We start from the raw sequence: 18,803 nt of genomic DNA on the forward strand, positions 1-18,803 counted from the left end.
CAGTGTCAATGGTGGCCAAGAGGTCTCGGAGAACTAGGAGGAAGGCCTGGCCATCATCTCAAGATCTGTTTAGGTCGTTGATGATGTTTAGTATAGCAATCTCTTTACTGCAACCTTTCCTGAAAGCGGATTGGAAGGTGTAAAGGAGGTTGTATCTTTCGATATGGTAGTTGAGTTGGACAAGCACACATTTTTCCATGGTTTTGGCAAGGAGGGGGAGGTTGGTCATAGGTCGGTATTTATTAAAGTCGTTTTAGTCGGCATCTGATTTTTGATGATGGGGTGACTTGGCTGAGTTTGAGAGGAGCCACTTGATAGAGAGGAGTTGATGATTTTATCCAAATTGGTAAGATGCTGTGCCTAAGATTCTTCACCATTGCAGGAGGGAGGGGTGCAGCGATGTGAGATGCCGACTCCATGCTGGAGAGTAACTTGAGCACTTTATCTTCAGAGATATAGTTGAATTTAAACCAGTAGGCATTGTTTTTCAGTTGCAGGAGAAGGAGATTGGTGAGTGGAGTTGGAGAGAGGGGGAGAGATCCATTCATTGACGGTAGAGTTATGGGTGAGCTCTTTCCGCCAGGGGCATCTTTAGTGCAGGGTGGGGAGGTGGATGGATTGAGAGATAGTTCAATGTTCAATATTTTTTCCGTGAAGAATGTGGCAAATTCTTCACAGCTCTCTGGAGAGTTGTTACATAAATACTGGGGGAAGGAGGAGGTTTGTTGTTTGATGATGGTGAATAGGTCTTTAGGTCTGTTCCGAGACCAGTCAAGTGGATCTCAGAAGAAGGCAGATTTTTCTTTGCAGATTTTTAATTTTAGTTTTCAGCCCGGAGGAGAGAGACATTGGAATCCAAAGGTTGTTGTCTCAAAATTCTTTCAGCTAAATAGAGTTATGACCTTTCATTGTTCAGGTCTTTGTTGAACCAGTTCCGGAGGGCATCTTTCTTGATTTCTTGAGTTTGGGGGGGGGGGGGCAATTGAGACCACAAGTTTTGTAATTTTTGTGTTGTAGTAGGCTGTGGTGTCCTAGGCGGATGATAGGTCGAGAGGAGGTAGTATTTTGGTACTGATTAATGCTGCTAGCTCCTTTTGGGTGTTTTGTTGGATGATTACTACCCAGCACATGGAACAGCCGCATTGGAGATAATGGTGATAGATAGAATTAAGATCGAAGAGAATCGATAGTGATCTAACCATTCGGATGGTAGGATAGAGCACAGAGATAGTGTGTTGTGCTTGGAGACTATTGCGTCAAGTGTTGACCTCTTGTTGTGCGTTTGCATGCTGGAATGTTGAGCAAGTTCGATTGCTTCCAAGAGGTTGGAGAGGGTCTGTATTGTGGGGTCTTTATTGTTGTTCAGGTGCAAATTCAGGTCTCCTAATATAATTTCAATGCTGACTTTTAGTGAGGCTTGCTAAATCAGGTCCGCTAAATCTGTAAGGAATTGTGAATTTGTGCCAGGAGGGTGATAGACGACTTGGAATTTGGGGTTTTAGGTCCATTTGTGAAGAGCTTAGCTCCTTGATATTCAAAGGTAGGGTGTTCAGGAGTGTGGAAGGCAGTTATACAGATATTGGTTTTGTGTATAATGGCTACTCTGCCACCCCTGCCACCTTCGATGTGAATGATAGAAAAACCTGGGGGGGGGGGGGAGAAGATGAGGTTGATGTAAGGTGATGAGTGGTCATTTAACCAGGTTTCAGTTCGAAAGCAGATGTCCGAGTTATGCTGTAGGATGGTATCTGCTATATCAGTGGCATTGATTGCTGATCTGCAGTTTATAAGCATGCAGTGGGGTGTGGGTATAGGTCACTCTTCAAGATGGTTGGGTTGGATGGTAGTTAGTTGGAAAGGCAGCCTAGAAAGACTAAAGTTGTTCAAGCTCCTGTTTGATCTAAGGACAACCAGGATCTTGAAGAGAGAGGATTGGCTGGGGGTAGTACCATGGAAGTAGTCCATCACTTCAGCCTCCTAACGCAACATCATAGTTGTGGAACATTTGGGTTTGGGGCAGGGCAGAGTGTTAGTGGCAGGTTCAGAGTTCTTCCAGAGGTGTGAGGGGTTTGGGCAGGGTGTGGCTATTCTTTGCTTCTATGCGAAGTCACACAATTTCATCCAAAATAGTGATGATTTTGAGTTATAGAAAGAGAGTGGTTTAGAGTCACCTGGGACAGCAGAGGGGAAGGGGGTGTGTTGGGGCAGGGCAGAGCCATGGGTGGAGCTAAGGAAGAAGCCATTCTATTGGGGTGGAGGATTGCAGGGCAAAAGGAGCAGGGCGTAACTCAGGCTGGGTTGAGAGCCTAGGGGGGACGAAGATGATTCTAGAGGTAAGACCATTACATCCAGGCATTCAACTGTAGAGGAGAATGGATGGGAGTGGCAGAGACCGTACAGGGAGAGTTGAGAGTCATGGGTTTTGGGGGTGGAAGTGTTGGTGCATGAATCTGCTCATTGAGAGAGGGAGTAGGGGTTGGTTTAATGGTAGATGGGACAGAGGTGGCACCGAAGGGCAGGGAGGTGCAGACTAAAGTGAAGTGTCAGTCAAAAATAGTTAGGTTTTGTTCTGTGGCTTGGACTAGGATGTTCCCATTTTTGTTGACGGTTATGGTCAGTTCTCCCCTAAAGTTCAGAGATGGGGATATAGTGAGCTTGAGTCCATGGGGGACGATGGTAGTTTCAGTTATGTGAAGGTTTTTCTCTCTCCATTTTGTAGGTTATTTGTGTGTAGAAGATGAGGTCAATTTTGTGGGCACCTTGTGCTGGACTGTAGTAGATATCCGCAATTAGCGTTTCATGATGCTCTCTGAGAATTTTTTTCTTGACAGGGAAATGCTCAGGCAGAAACCATGAACTAAAAATACTTCTCTTCATAAACTTCAGTATAGTCAGTGCTTAGAAAATGCAAGACTGAGGTATCCATCAATAATTGAGAATAACCTAATATTATAAGCATTAATAGCATTATTAGTAGTAGTGGTATGAGCAATAGTAATAACATTTGTATTATTATTTTTGTTATTATTATATGTGTACTCTATCATGGCTGCTGTTCAGCATGGCTAAAAGTTAGTGGCATAGAGGAGAGTGGCGTGGAGCAGAGTTTCATAGAGTAAAGTGTTGAAGAGTGGAGCAGAGTGGTGAAGAGTAGTGTAGAGCAGTGTAGACTGGCGGGACATAGAATGGGGGCGCGTGGAGTTGAGTAGAGCATCATAGAGTGGAGTGGCATACAGTGGAGTGTATTAACGTTGAGTAGAGTGGTGAAGAGTGTAATAGAGTGGTGCAGAGTGGATTGGAGTGTCGTAAAATGGAGGGGCATAAAATGCCAAACAGTGGAGTGGCATTGAGTGGAGTGGCATAAAGTGGTATATGGAGGGGTGTAGAGTGGAGTAGTGTGTTGTAAAGTAGAGGGACATGGCATAGAGTATAGTTATATAGAGTGGGGTATGGTGTTGTAGAGTGGAGTAGCATAAAGTGGAATTGTAGAGTGTCAGAGTGGAGTAGAATAGAGTAGAGTGTTGTAGAGTGGAGAGTCATAGTGTGTAGTCTGGTATAGTGGAGTGGCATGGAATAAAGGGGCGTCGAGTGGCTTAGAGGGAACTGTGAAGAGTCGAGTGTCATTGAGTGGAGAGGTGTGTCATACAGTAGAGTAGAGTGTTGTAGAGTGTCATAGAGTGGAGAGTTGAGTGGAAGGACACTGAGTGGAGGGGTGTATAGTGGAGGGGCATTAAGTGTTGTAAAGTGGTGTGGTATGGAGTGAAGTGGTGTGGTGTGGCATGGAGTGGCGTGGAGTGGCGTAGAGTGATGTAAAATGTCATACAGTGGAGTGGCATTAAGTGGAGTAAAGTGGAATAGAGTGAAGTGTTGTGGAGTGGCTTGGCAAAGAGTAGAATTATAGAATGGAATGACATAGAGTAGACTACAGTGGCCTAGAGTGAAGTGGCATTGTGGGTCATACAGTGCAATAGAGTGGACTAAAGTGTTGTGGACTGGAGTAAAGTGCCATTAAGTGGCATAGCTTGGAGTAGAGTGTTGTGGAGTGCCGTAGAGTGTAATGGTGTAGAGTGCAGTAGCACAGAGTGCAGTGGAGTCTAGTGCAGTGACAGAGAGTGCAGTTGTGTAGAGTGCAGTGGTGCAGAGTGCAGTGGCGTGGAGTGGCATAGAGTGGCACAGAGTGGAGTAAATTGGAATTGAGTGGAGTATGGAGCATCATACAGTTGGAGTGGCATGGGGCGCAGTAGAGTCATAGAATGGACAGGCATAGAGTGGAGTTGAATTGAGTGGAGCAGAATAGCCTAGAATGAAGTGGCTTAGGGTGGTGAAGAGTTTCATAGAGTGGAAAGTTGAGTGGTGTGGCACTGAGTGGAGTGGTGAAGAGTGGAGTGGTGTGGTGTAGAGTGGAGTGAAGTGGATTGAGAATTATGGACTGGCATAGAGGTAGAGTAAAGTGATGTGAAGCAGAGTGTCGTAGAGTGAGCATAAAATGGAGGGGTGTGGACTTGAGTAAAGAGTCAAAGAGTGATGTAGCATGGAGAAGAGCGTCATGGATTTGAGTAGAATGTCATAGAGTGAGAGTAGAGTACAGTGGAGTGGGGTAGAGTTGAGGCAAGTGGCATGGAGTGGCATAGAGGTTGAGTATTGTAGAATGGAGTGTTGTGGAGTGGCGTAGGGTTCAGTAGAGATATAGAATGGAGTGTTGTAGATTGCTGTGGCATAGAGTGGAGTAGAGTGGCCTAGAATGAAATGAAGCAGAGTGTCATAGACTGGAGGAATGTAGATTTGGTCACATAAATCCTCTTACTTTGTAGTCAGTGAAAGCAAATAAACATCAAGCTCCCTCGGAAGACAGAGTCTGACATTTGATCTATGTCTTTGAATGCACAGCAAATGTGACAGGATCAGAACAAAAGGCCTGTTTACAGAAAGCAAGCACTCATTGAACAATACAAGTAGTAATGCTCCACAGGAGGGACAAAGCCATGCTGGACATCCTAAAACAAGTAAAATCATCAAATAGAAAGCAAGCAAATGTGAGTTACAAACCACAAAGTCAATGGTAAGCAGTGAGGAGAATACATTCCCAAAGAAGCTTTCAGAATGTCCCCAAAAAGTATTTTCACAGCCAGACAGCTGGGCTGGCGGGTAGGCTCAGAGCTAACAAAAAGGCTTAAACTACTAATCCAACTTTCCAATGTATTGCTCCCAGTATTGTACCTCATACAGCGATCTGCAGCAGTGCATTTATGCTAGATATCTTCGGTTTGCTTAGTATTCCCTGCATCACCCTGGTATATTTGGGAATCTTCAGAAAGTCAGACATTGGCCGAATTGACAGCGAAATGCTACAATTCGTAGATCCAGAACTTTCTAAAAAAACTTGGCCCAGAGAAATTTTCAGTTTTTGCATTGTGTGATTGGTTTGGAACTACCTGGAGTTGTTACTAACTGTTCCTTGTCCTGCACAATCCATGAAGCAATCGCGATCTATTAACAATTTAAGAAATTCAACTAACTACATGAGCAGGCATACCTATCAAGGTGTATTGACTTTCCACCACTGCACTGTCTAATATTTTTTTTACAAATTGCATTTTTGGTCCTAATTCTAGTGCAGATGCATGCAAATCCACGTAGTACATTGTAATCAGTAATGTATCTGAGCTGTCAAAGTGCATTGCTATAGATATACTTAAAAATCCACTTGAATTGTCTGTAAGAAATTTGCCACTTCACCTTAGGGTTGGTAGTTACACAAGTCAATGACAGGCAGCAGCTGCAGGGCACCATTTACTAATGGTGCCATTTCACTGAAAAACGACCTCAAAGTGTTATTCTTTCAATTTATAGGGCTCACACTAGCTGGAAAATGTTATTTTGCTGGGAGCGCTGCACATTCTTGCACCGTTCCTGCCTCAGAGCAAATTAAAGGACATTTTGAATAGAGTTGAATACTGAGTAACAGAAGTGTAAATTTGATACCGCATAGAAACATGACAGCTCAGTTAAATAAATAGTAAACATATACCCAAATTTACATTTATTATATATTATTTTTAAAATCTCAAATTTCTCCCTAATATAGACTCTCAACAAGGAGATAGTGTCCCAGTTAAAAAAGGGGACGAGCGCGAACACGTGGAATCTGAACTATTAAAAATGTATTAATTCATCATTCGGTTTTGATCTATTATTTACAAAGCACGTATTTTGCCCAAAGTCTTCAATCCTCAGTAAAAAATAACTGTATGTTTTAAATACGCACGATATTAAAAGAACAAGAAAGTTTTTCTGAAACCGATGCTGACTAAAACCATCTCTAAAAACGGATGGGAGAAGGACCAGAGAAGCATTTTCTGGGGCTGCAGAAAAGACAGAAATACCATCAGAGCTTTATGAAACGAGCAGTAGAAGGACGAAACTGTCTGAAACTTCAATGACCTCAGGGAAAAAAACTTAAGTGGTTAAAACAAACTCAACTCAAGGAAAAAAAAACAAGAGACAGTGATGCCAAACCAATTACTGAAAAAGGTATTAAATGCTGAACTTTTCTGATGCATTAGGAATTGTCCACATGAATAATACATCATACAGGCTAGCACTGCTCAATGAAGTTGAATACTGGGGCTTAATTTATTGATAATGGTTCTGATTCCTAATTTTTTTGCACATATGGGTTTGAAGTCAGATTTGGCACTTATGGCTTCAGAGTGTCTGTCAGATAGACCGGTATTCTGCATTTTTGTCTCTGACATTGGGGCAAGAAAATGGGTGTTCTCCTGCCAGTGCCATAGGAGTTGCATTACAGATATAATAATCAAACATATATTAACTCTCTAAATAGTCACAAACATATCGAATGCCACTCATTGCATATCTAGTCATACAGTTTAATAGGAGAAAGTAGGGAGTTGATGCAAACACTGCTATGTTGTAAAATCTTTGAGGGAAATATTAATCCGCGTTGAAATATGTTGTTTATTTGATTAAATGAAGAGAAAAACAGATGTTTAGTTGCACAATTACCCTGCCTCCAGTTGTGGAGTTGTTCTGCTTTGCTCATAATTGTGGATAGGTTTATGATTTTCCGACTACTTATTTGTTCTTGTTTTTTGTCCTTTTTTTCCCAACAAAATCGGGAGGAGGCATTTATGTTCAATTTATTGTTAATATTACTTGATGGGTTTACTTTTTTAGAATAAGATCGCGTTGTGTGAAAAATCGATGGGAAAGAGTACATGAGTTACTTAAATCCAGTTTTTGAAAATGCAGTTATTAACGCATACGTCACAGAATCTTTGGATAAAGAGCCCACAGAAGCACTTACATGTTATGAAATGTTATAAGATATTGTAAAGCTCACTTACACTACATGGTTTCTTGGTGCTGAGATACAGAGAAAAATCACAATCACAGACCTCCAGTGAGAGATTGCACTAACAATGGGCTTGCCATAATAACCAGGTCTTTAGCGCCTATCTAAACTTCAAAAAGTTCAAAAGACAGCCATTTTGTGGAAGGAAGTTCCAAATCTGCGGAGCTAAACACAGAAAACTGATGCCACCCATCCTTTTCTTTTTATACTTGAGGATGGCCCGAAGACTCAAAGAAGAACGAAGACTCTGATTCGGACTATATTTCTTGAACCTAAATTTTATAAAAAAGCAGCCTTCATCACCAAGAGCCTTAAAAGTAATGCAACCTATTTTGAAAATCAGGCTAATGTCCTCAATAAAGTTAATCCTGGGTTACCCAAAAGGCACGTCATAGCCGAGAAGTAGACATATCATTAAATGTCCCTTATTTGAGCACATTAAAGAGATTTGATTATTGCAAGGGTTAGGAAAGCACAATCCAAGTATCAAAACTATTTTTATTATGGCTTTTATGTTTTATTTTATTGAGAGCATCAAACACTTGTATTTGCCAGATCTTTTAAGACTACAGACCTATACAACAAGGTTGCTAGATGACATTGTTCACATGTAACTCAAAAACTAAAAGTATCTTTTCCACAAGCCTCCCACATAAGCTAGTTAATTGTTTGGGAAGGCTTTAGAGAAAGTGCCATCTTTAGGTTTTTATATGACTTGTAAGGAAAATTCTATGTTGTATTTGTTGGACCTCATCCTTTTGTTGGGTTACCCTCAGCTTTTTGCCTTCTGTGCTGAACCCATGTTTGTTGGCATTAGAACTCTGTGCACTTTTTGTCTGCTAACCAGTGGAAAGGTGGTTGTGCTCGCTCCCTAAAACATTATTGTTGGAATTGGCCCTTTTTGCAGGGTCATCCCTAAACTTTATGCCTTTCTCCTAGCCTTTTTTCTGACAAGGTGTTGGTGGGTTTAGGCCTCTGGGCACTTCAGCACTGCTGTCCAGTGTAAAGTATGTGCGCTCTCTGTGTTAAATATGGTAAGATTGGTCTACACCTGTTTGGTCTATTTAATTTACCTGTCAGTCCCTTGTAAAGTTGTATCTCAGATACCCAGGGCTGGGAAATTAAATGCCACTGGTAGGCTTGCAGTGCTTATTGCGCCACCCACCAAAGTAGCCTTTCAAACCTATCTCAGGCCTCTGCCATTGCAGGGCCTGTTCGCGCAGTGTTAGTGCCGCTGTGACGTGGTACCTAAAACGTGTGCCATGTCCGAGACTCCCCTTTTACTGCATATCAGTCACCCCTAAGGTAGGCCCTAGCTAGCCCTATGGACAGGGTGAATTGTAGGTAAAAGATATGACATGTACCTTAAGTGTGTGACATGTCCTGGTAGTGACAAACAGCCATTTTGGTTTCTCACTACCGTGGGGCTGCCCTCCCATAGGAATGCATTGGGGATTCCCAGATAAGTGTTTCAGTGGTAATCCCTGATATGAGAGGCGCAGTGTGGTCAAGTTTGATATGTTTGAAATAGTAATATTAAATGCTACGCAATGGTGTGCACAGATTTATTATAACTATTTTAGAAATGCCACTTTTAGAAGTTGCATTTCTGTGTGCTATGGGTCGAAGTTGCTGATATGAACTGCATATCTAGCTTTTGAGAGACAGGGGCTGGTGAGGAGTGTGTGGCTCCAGGAGTGGCAGGATGAATCAGCTCTAGGCTGAATGGGACATCTGCATTTGGAGTGGTGGGAGAAGAAATCCCTGGTCCCTGAATAGGATGGTGCCTGCCCTAGTGAATGCTGGCTCCGCCCCCCTGTGGTGTGCCTAATGACGAGCCCTCGCCTGTCAATAGGGAAGAGGAGCCTGGTAAACAGAGTTCTTCAGAACCAATTGGGACTGGTTTCCCAAGCCCTGTGCTTTGTAGACAATGGGGTAAAGCGGTATAAAGATAGTTGCTGTGAAACCATGAAAAGTTGTTCTTGTGCTTACTTGGGCTAGGGGGAGACACTCTGCCAGAGGAACCGCCGTGGGACCTAGCTGCAGCTTTTTGGGGGTCCCTGCTTGCTGGACTGACTGGCTGTGCCCTGCTGGGGTGTCCCCAGCACCAAGTACTGTCTCCTGCATTCTGGAGTCCCTGCCCAGCCTTTACCACTTCACCTGAGGGACCTTTAGCGTCTCGTGAGCGCCCTACCGTCATTTCCCCAAAGAAGAGGAGAGGAGTGTGGGGTCTTGCAGCACCGAGCTGCAACTTGCTGTGAGGGAATCCCGAGGTGGGGATCTGCCTCATTGATGCTGTGGAGCGGGTGCCCACCCCGCATTCTTGGTGTTCCGAAAGGGTGCCCACCCGCGTTGTATGCTCATTTAAATCACGGGTGCCCATCCCGCGTTTTATACATATTTGATTAGTTGGTGCCCACCGTGCGTCTTATGCCGCATTCGATTACCTTTTATTGGCGGGAGCCCACCCCGCATTTTGTCCCTCTCTGCGGGAGCCTACCCCACATTGTGGTTATCTTATGGTGGGACCCTACCCCCCACTTTTACCCGCCGAGAGAAGTTGCAGCCGGGCCGCTACCAGGTGACCCGGAAGTCAGGCAGAGCTGCCTGTTTGTGGGTGGGGTGCCCCAGCGAGTGGAAAGGAGGATGGGAGCCCACCCTGCCTCTGTGAGATGTCACCAAGCTTCCCCCACACTGAGGATGCCCCGGTCCCAGGAAGAGGGACTGGGTGAAGAAAAGTAAAGGAAGAGAGTGAGGAGGTGGCTGCTGGACCAAGCGGGGCTCCCCTGTTGTTGGAGAGGAGCCCCCAGAACATCCGGAGCCTCACAGGCTCCTTGCTGAAGTCCCCATCCCAGGAGAGGGACCGGGTGAAGTGCAGAGATGTCCCGTGGAAGTCCGGAGGAGCAGAGCCACCAAGTCAAAGCCCCGGTGAATGGGACCGCATTGGAAGTCCGGTGGGGGGTGTATGTCGGGGCACATTGTTGATACCCGCCCCCCCCTTTAGTTGCTCCTAAGGCATGGGTGGTGCCAGTCCCTGATTGTTCTCCACAGCTGCCCAGCTAGATAAAGGGCAGCGCAACATGGGGGGCAGTTCTTTTGTTGAGAAAGGGGTGAGTTGCACCCCACGCCCTTGCGCATCTGTGCCCTGTGTTTTCGTTGCATTGGAGGCTAAGCCCTGACTTTGCTGGACATAGGGCATCGGAGCCACAGAGGAGGCCAGTTGGCCTCGGGGTCAGGGTTATGTGGTAGGGTGCTCTAATATGACGCATAATGTGTTTATGCTACTGAGGATGCCTAATGTGGTTTCACAACGTGATTTATGCCTAATGTGAAGCCTACAATGATTTATGCATAAGATGTGCATGCTGATGGTGTATGTATAATGTGATTTATGCAACGTGATGATGGCGTAATGTGTTAATGCTAACGAGGTTTGGGCCTAACGTGTTTTATGCCCAATGTGGTAATGCTGAGGTCATTATTGTGCCAGTAGTTACTGGTCGTGTTTTATATACTTACCTGTTCTGATGGTTCTGACCGTGGCCCGATTGGCCCGGTCCTGTATATAATCCCCTGTGAATATTGCCCAATGCCAGTTGGCACAGTGTAAATGTGTGATTATGTCTCTAATGTGTTTATGATAATACAAAGGCTATTTTTGATATAACCTTGTGTGGAGTTTCTTTTGCAGTGTGCCTAGTGTGTTGCTGCTGTATGTGTGTGTTGCCCAAACACTTTACACATTGCCTCTGGGATAAGCCTGACTGCTTGTGCCAAGCTACCAAGGGGGTGAGCAGGGGTTAACTTCAGCGTGTTACTCCCTTGCCCTGACTGGAGTGGTGGTTTCTGCCTGGCTTTGGCGCAAGCCTTAGCCATCCAGAAATCCTATTTCTAACAATGATACAAGTGACATCTACCTAAATTGGTACTTTTAATTTACTTATGAGTCCCTAGTAAAGGGTAGTGCATGTACACAGAGCCTGTAAATTTAATGCTACTAGTGTGCAGCAGCACTCATTGTGCCATCTACTATAAAGTAGTCCTTCAAAACATGTTTCATGCCTGCCACTGCAGCCAGTGGTGCAGTTATTTTGACCTAGTGAAATACACCCTCTGCTAAGTCTAAATTTTCTTTTTCAATACTTATAAGTCACCCCAAAGGTAGGCCTTAAAAACTTATAGGGCAGGAAGCATTGTATTTAAGATGTAGGCCATGTGTACTTATGTTTTACATGCACTATCAGAAAAGCACTTCTAATGTTGTTTTTCACTGTTGTAAGGCCTATCTCTCCCGGATCACTGACAGAATATCAAGGAGCAAAATATCGACCTGCCAAAATATCGTGGAGAAAATATAGAATGCCAAAATACCGAATTCTTATCTTCAAACAGGTAAGTACAAAAATATCGACTCCAAAATATCGTTGTAAAAAATATAGACAGTCAAAATATCAAATTTTTTAAATGTCTTAAAAGTAACTTAAAATTAATATAATAATGAATATAATTAATTTAAACATACTTAAAATACTTAAATAAACATAAAATTAATAAATAATTAATGTAACTTAATTTTTTATTTTTTTTAACATATATATATGTATGTATATATATATATATATATATGTATGTATATATATATATACTTCCAACTTGTCGCCAGCAACCGTCGGCAAGCAAACAGGTACACGGACTGCAGTTAATCACCCAAGCCAGACTTCTCTTTCTCAAAAAAGATTTTTTTCATTTTCGTGGTGGTGGTGTTGCTAGTCATCTATATCCCGAGCACTTGAACCACTTCCAACTGCCACACACACGGTGGCTTCGGCGAGGAAAAAGACGCAGACCTCGTATATATATACATATTATTAACAAAACATATACAATATTTTTAACGTAGGATAGCGAGAGGGTTAAATTTACTATTACCACTCCAGTGAGTGCAACAGTAGAGAAAACATTGGATAGCGTAGGGGTAAAAATTACTATTCCCACTCCAGAGAGTGCAACAGTAGGGAAAGCATTGGATAGCATAGGGGTAAAAATTACTATTCCCACTCCAGAGAGTGCAACAGTAGGAAAAGCGTTGGATAGCGTAGGAATAAAATGTACTATTCCCACTCCACTGAGTGCAACAGTAGGGAAAGCATTGGATAGCGGGAGGGTAAAAATTACTATTCCATCTCCAGAGAGTGCAACAGTAGGGAAAGCATTGGATAGGGTAGAGGTAAAAATTACTATTCCAACTCCAGAGAGTGCAACAGTAGGGAAAGCGTTGGACAGCGTAGGGGTAAAAATTACTATTCCCACTCCAGAGAGTGCAACAGTATGGAAAGCGTTGGATAGCGTAGTGGTAAAAATTTCTATTCCCACTCCAGTGAGTACAACAGTAGGGAAAGCGTTGTATAGCGGGAGGGTAAACATTACTATTCTCACTCCAATGATTGCAACAGTAGGGAAAGCATTGGATAGCGGCAGAGTAAAAATGACTATTCCCACTCCAGAGAGTGCAACAGTAGGGATAGCGTTGGATAGCGTAGGGGTAAAAATTACTATTCCCACTCCAGAGATTGCAACAGTAAGGAAAGCGCTGGATAGCGTAGGGGTAAAAATTACTATTCCCACTCCAATGAGTGCAACAGTAGGGAAAGCATTGGATAGCGGCAGAGTAAAAATGACTATTCCCACTCCAGAGAGTGCAACAGTAGGGATAGCGTTGGATAGCGTAGGGGTAAAAATTACTATTCCCACTCCAGAGATTGCAACAGTAGGGAAAGTGTTGGATAGCGTAGGGGTAAAAATTACTATTCCCACTCCAGAGATTGCAACAGTAGGGAAAGCGTTGGATAGCATAGGGGTAAAAATTACTATCCAGCGCAAGGCTGTTCCAGAGTAAAAATTACTATTCCCACTCCAGTGAGTGCAACAGTAGGGAAAGCGTTGGATAGCGGGAGGGTAAAAATTACTATTCGCACTCCAATGAGTGCAATAGTAGGGAAAGCATTGGATAGCAGCAGAGTAAAAATGACTATTCCCACTCCAGAGAGTGCAACAGTAGGGATAGCGTTGGATAGCGTAGGGGTAAAAATTACTATGCCCACTCCAGAGATTGCAACAGTAGGGAAAGTGTTGGATAGCGTAGGGGTAAAAATTACTATTCCCACTCCAGAGATTGCAACAGTAGGGAAAGCGTTGGATAGCATAGGGGTAAAAATTACTATCCAGCGCAAGGCTGTTCCAGAGTAAAAATTACTATTCCCACTCCAGTGAGTGCAACAGTAGGGAAAGCGTTGGATAGCGGGAGGGTAAAAATTACTATTCGCACTCCAATGAGTGCAATAGTAGGGAAAGCGTTGGATAGCGTAGAGGTACACATTACTATTCCCACTCCAGAGAGTGCAACAGTAGGGAAAGTGTTGGATAGCGTTGGGGTAAAAATTACTATTCCCACTCCAATGAGTGCAACAGTAGGGAAAGTAAATACTTCATATATGAATTAAATTAAATTAAATATTAATACCAATTACAAATAATATAAAATAATTAACAATTTTATACAATATATTAGTTAATCAATTAAAAATACAAATGAAATTTAATTATTAAAAAATTACCTACTAACACAAATTATTTACCAATTAACACTAAATTATTTAACAATTAATAAAAACATTAATATTACAACAAAAATAAGCAATACATAAATTTAAACATTTAATTATTTATAATTCAATTACTTCCCACACTATTCCCCTATAAACGCACAACCCACTACTGAAAAGAAATTAATAAAATTAACATAATTATCAATTAATCAATTAATTAAAACTATTTACCAATTATATTTTAATTAATTACCAATTAATAATGAATTAACAATTAATTCAAAATAAATACAAATAAATAAATTAACATATTTAATTAATTTTTTTAAATTACTTCCCAACCTATTCCCCTATAAACCCACAACCCGCTGCAGAAAATACATTAATTTAATTACCATAGTTATCAATTAATCAATTAATTAAAATTCATTACCAATTATATTTTAATTAATTACCAATTAATAATTAATTACCAATTAATTCAACATACATACCAATAAATATATTAACATATTTAATTAATTATATTTAAATTACTTCCCACCCTATTCCCCTATAAACCCACAACCCACTACAGAATTATATTACGCAAAAATGAAATACAATTAAATTAATTAAAATGAATTATAAAATAAAAATACACTTTTCACAAATATGGTAACATAAAAAACACTTAAAAAATTCATATTAACTTACTTACCTCAAATTCGATATTTTTGTTGTTTATATTCTGTCCATTCGATATTTTGTCCATTCTATATTTTGGATTTGATATTAATGCAATTCTATTTGATATTTTGCTATTCTATTCGATATTTTTGGTGTCTATATTCTGTCCATTCGATATTTTGTCCATTCTATATTTTGGATTCGATATTAATGCTATCCTATTCGATATTTTGCTATTCTATTCGATATTTTTATAGTCTATATTCTGTCCATTCGACATTGTGTCCATTCTATATTTTTAACTCGATATTTTGGCCAGTCGATATTTTTTATTCGATATTATGACTGTATACCATCTCTCCCATTGACTAACATTGGGTTATGTTATCACATCAACTTTGGGCTGGGAGCACATATATATATGTATATATATTTATATATATATATACAGTTAACACTCAAATACATTGTAATTTTAAATACTCTTTAATTGTAAAGTTGGATTTTAAGTCACAATTCTGAAAATGCCACTTTTAGAAAGTTGGCCTTATACTCTCCCTAACCATGTGTCCTGGGTAACATGACTGTGACTAGCTCTGCTTGCAGGATTTGTGCATTGTTTTCAGACAGCAACATGAAAGGGTCTTAGGTATTTACAGGACGGGCCATCCTAGCAGGATGACTGGGGAAGGGCTGTACCCAGCCCTACTTAGACTTTAAAGGGCTTTGCACAGACAAAGTAATCTGGCACCAGGCCTGATATGCCTTTTGTCAACCCCCTGTTTGGAGCCTTGACAGTGGAAGGAGAAGAGCTATCTAGAACCAGATGTGGGGGTTGGATAGGGATTTCCCCTCACACACAAAGGCTGGTACTAGGTGTAAATAATGGACATCCAGAGCAACTCTACAGATTACTACTGAACCTGGGTACATTACAGAAGAAGGATTTCCTTACTGTCTGAGAAGGAAGACTGGACCTGCTTCATTTATCCCAGGCAAACCAGAGTAACTAAAAGGGTCAGTTGGCTGGCCACCTGTGTGAGCTACAGGGATACAACAAGCTTCAGAGGCCTTCCTGCAATTGCCCAGCTGACTTGCTGCAAGTGCACCTGCCTGGATCTACAACTGGATCTGCCTGAGCCCTGTTGGCTTCTACTGTAGTGAGTCTCGAAATCCCCAAAAGGTGCCTCCCCGGGTTCCAAATCCTTGGCTGGCATCAGAGTGTACACCTCCTCAAGAAAACCTGAAAATCCTGTTTGGGTTCCTCATGACTGTAAACCTACCCATTTGACCAAAGATGTTGCCACCCATGATGATCACCAACACAAATCTCCTTTGAAACCTGATTTTTGTATCAGTAGAGACCGCCAGCAATGCGAGACCCATACTGTGCGCTACAGCAGTGACAGCCTACGATGACCACCAATAGGAAGCTACAGCGATGGAGCTTTTAGGTGCTATTTTCACCAAAAACTTCAAAATTGCATGTTTCTTGTTTTTACTGACTTGGTATTTTTCTCATTCTGGCATAATTTAATTTATTAAAATTTACTTTATTTTTCTGAATTGTTCGCAATCTTACTTTTGTTGTATTTACACTTTATTACTGTTTGTTTGCTGCATAAAAACTTTTCACATTGCCTCTCAGTTAAGCCTGACTATTTTGTGCCTAGTTACTAGAAGGTTAAACCCATGTTAGTTTACTGACGTTTTGTGGTTCGCCCTGACAAGGATTGATTGTTGCCGTAGCAGGACTTCCACCCCCGCAACCAATAACCCAATTTCCTACATTATTGTTTTGTAATTGCATTTGTATAGCACTTACTAATCTTGATGAGACATTAAAGTGCTTTATGACATGTAGTACACTGCTCCAGAACCTAGATGTTAATCAAGTAGTAATTAGTTAGGGGCCACTTACAATGCAGTTCGTAAAGGTCCAACATATGGTCGGAGCCTTTACAGCTGCATTGTAATGGGCTGTTCGGTTTCCTTTCTGACCGCCTCATTACGATGGAGGCGGGCAGAAAGAAAACCAGATGGTCATTCTGGCTGGTTCCAATGGGCTCAAACAGCCCTCCACCAGTCGGAATGCGACCTGTAATCTCAAGAGCGGATCTTTGCGCCCTTGAGATTACAATGCACACTTTCTGACATGGTTTCCATGCCAGTTTGTCTGACATGGAAACCATGTTGGCAAGTGTCTTCAGCAGCCCACACCAGGGCCCCCTTTGGTGCACGGCCTCCAGTTGGAGGCCGAACCAGCACTTATGGTGACCTTCTGTTGATCCCTGCACCTCATGGTAGGCAGGGATGAACTGAACTTCCCATTTTACTATGGGAGTAGGCATTATGGCCGGTTTATGACCGGAATGCATGCTCCCACAGAAAATTATATGAGTGCGACTGAACAGTGTTCAGTTGCATCCTAATGGCCAGTCGTGACCGGGTGACGGTCGGTCCCGTGACTGTTGCAGTGTCAGTCAGCAGTATTTCCGCCTGACATCGTAATGACCCCCTCAGTGTTCTTGGTTTTTAGGACTAGCCATGTGCTATCCAGCTGTGTTTACTTCAGGTTCTTTGTGATAGATTAAGTTAATATGAGTTACTTGTGATTGTTAGTGGAGGGTGTTTGTATGAGGGTATGAGTTAATGCATGTACAGGTGAGAGAACATTAGGTATTGTTAAGTTGCAGGGTTACGGTTTCAAAGAAGAAGATTATGATCTATGAGGTGAAGTGTTGGCAAATTGCCGAAAAGCAGTAATGGACAATAGGTTGATTGCATGCAGTGTAAGGCAGACTACACTAACAGACAGTTGGGCATGCATAGGATGGAGAGTATGGATGGAGGGTCATTCGATAGAAAGGATGGATAGAGAAACAGTTGCTAGTTTTAAGTCAATTTCAGTTTTCACCTATGAGTGTAGGAATATAGAGTAGGCTTTTTGTGACAACATGCAATCAGAGGATGTAAAACTGTAGAAAAAACGTTATTTGCATGTGGGATATCATTTTACATTGTTGCATTTGTTTTTTGCCAGTCCCCATATGGGATGCCCAAGTGCAGATCCACACAGATAGCGCAGTACACTGAGACCATTTGTGGGTAGTGCCTGTCATCTGTTTGTAGACACAGGGCCAGAATTGCTGGTGGAACTCATCTGTGTGAACAAGATAATACATATTCACTAATTAATCAGGTTGCGAATAACTAATTCTAGTGATTTTTGATATCGCTGAACTTTGCATAATTTGGTGGTTTGAACAGAGAGGGGAGTGCCACCAATAGTTTTCATACCATACTTTATAATTATTGGTTGCGCTGGCAGTCTTGAATGTAAATTCCTATTTTTGAAGTATATGATTATTAACAGAATGAATGTATTTCCTTTGCCATTGATTGTAAATGAAAATTAAATAGAAGATCTGGAAGAACAATAATTTTAACAAAGGGTTTATGCTTAAATGTGTGCTGTTCATATAGATCCAATTTTACTGATCCTTCTCATAGTTGACCCTCTGTGTAAGAGTGTGGACTAAACAAAAAACTGAGACCACTTCATGTTGCTTTCCAGACAAATAGAATTCTATGATTTTAATAGGAATCTTATAGCAACCACATTCAAATTCTCCCAGTGAAAAATCTTCACTACATTACTCCTATTATTTTATTGGGAATAAAGACATTAGATAAAAACCACAGTAATGGTGGTACAAGTAAAACATATACATACATATAAATAGATGTTAAAAATAAAAAAAATAGTCCATATTTGTAATTTTTCTATAACATATGTAGTAACCTATTTTTAATGTAAAAGAAAATGTAGCAATACATATTAATTTTTAATTTTAATTCCAATATTCAATATTTTTGGAATAATCGAAAAACATGTACTATTTTCATATTTTAGCATTAATTTATATTTATTTAAATGTTTACTATTTTAAATAATGTAATTACATTTACCATTATTTTGTATGGGGTTTTATTTTTGTTCCCTACTGACATTATTTTTTATGGGCGAGTTTTGGAGTACCAGTTGTTGGCCATGTGTAGTTCTGGACTTACTACAAAAGTAGAAGTTACTGCAAAAGTGTAAATTACTACAAAAGTGCAGTTTGTGAATACTAAAAAGTAGTAAACTTAAT

General features: G+C 41.3%; 1 protein-coding gene across 2 annotated transcripts in view; it reads left to right on the plus strand.

Annotated features, from left to right (window-relative positions):
• Window positions 1-18,803, plus strand: part of GRK3 (G protein-coupled receptor kinase 3) — a 1,062,914-nt gene that overhangs the window by 379,127 nt on the left and 664,984 nt on the right. The gene's annotated exons all lie outside the window — the stretch shown is intronic.

The sequence above is a fragment of the Lissotriton vulgaris genome, chromosome 11 (genome assembly GCF_964263255.1).
Source record: "Lissotriton vulgaris chromosome 11, aLisVul1.2, whole genome shotgun sequence".
Classification (NCBI taxonomy): Eukaryota; Metazoa; Chordata; class Amphibia; order Caudata; family Salamandridae; genus Lissotriton; species Lissotriton vulgaris.